The sequence below is a fragment of the Diaphorina citri genome, unplaced genomic scaffold (assembly GCF_000475195.1).
Source record: "Diaphorina citri unplaced genomic scaffold, Diaci psyllid genome assembly version 1.1 scaffold22870, whole genome shotgun sequence".
In the NCBI taxonomy this organism is placed as follows: domain Eukaryota; kingdom Metazoa; phylum Arthropoda; class Insecta; order Hemiptera; family Psyllidae; genus Diaphorina; species Diaphorina citri.
In genome coordinates this window covers 200-830 of record NW_007400217.1, presented here as the reverse complement: position 1 = coordinate 830, position 631 = coordinate 200, and the positions used below count along the sequence as shown (strand labels likewise).

General features: G+C 43.7%; 1 pseudogene; it reads right to left on the bottom strand.

Moving 5' to 3' along the window:
- Positions 1–3: 3 nt before the first annotated feature.
- LOC103523427 lies at positions 4–347 on the bottom strand (annotated as a pseudogene).
- Between the last annotated feature and the right edge of the window lie 284 nt (positions 348–631).

The window sequence follows — 631 nt, the reverse complement described above, 5'->3', positions numbered from 1 at the left end:
TGGGTCAAACGCCAAGGTACCCTTGATAGCTAGAGCTGTCACAAGTTCAGGGGATGTTACAAACGCATGGGTGGCAGGATTTGCATCATTCCTACCTGTGAAATTTCTATTGTAGGAGTTGACTATAGTGTTCTTCTCCCCCATCTTGACATCCTTGCGGTTCCACTGTCCTATACAAGGCCCACATGCATTCGCCAGTACAGTTCCACCGAAATCTCTCAGAGTCTGAGCAATACCATCTCGCTCAATAGTAGCTCTTATTTGTTCAGAACCAGGGGTGACATTGAATGGGGTGCTGGATTTGAGACCATGGGCCATGGCTTCCTTGGCAATACTAGCACAGTCCACTCACTCGGGATTTGCGGGTCGGCAAAGCCGAGGGAGTGGCACGAGCCTTAATAGGTTGTTATGCAGATAGAGATATAGAAACAACTATGCAAAAAATGATATTTTAAATGGTTTTCGTTCAAGATCATATAGTGACATCATGTAACACGTCTATTAATAAACTCATGATATCATCTCTGGAGAGATCACAGGTAAGTAAGTGTCTATTGGATAAAGTTGAGTTAAGTAGGCAGATAATTATGTGCCAGTCAATAAGAATGTATGACCCTCGAGCTTTGTGGTC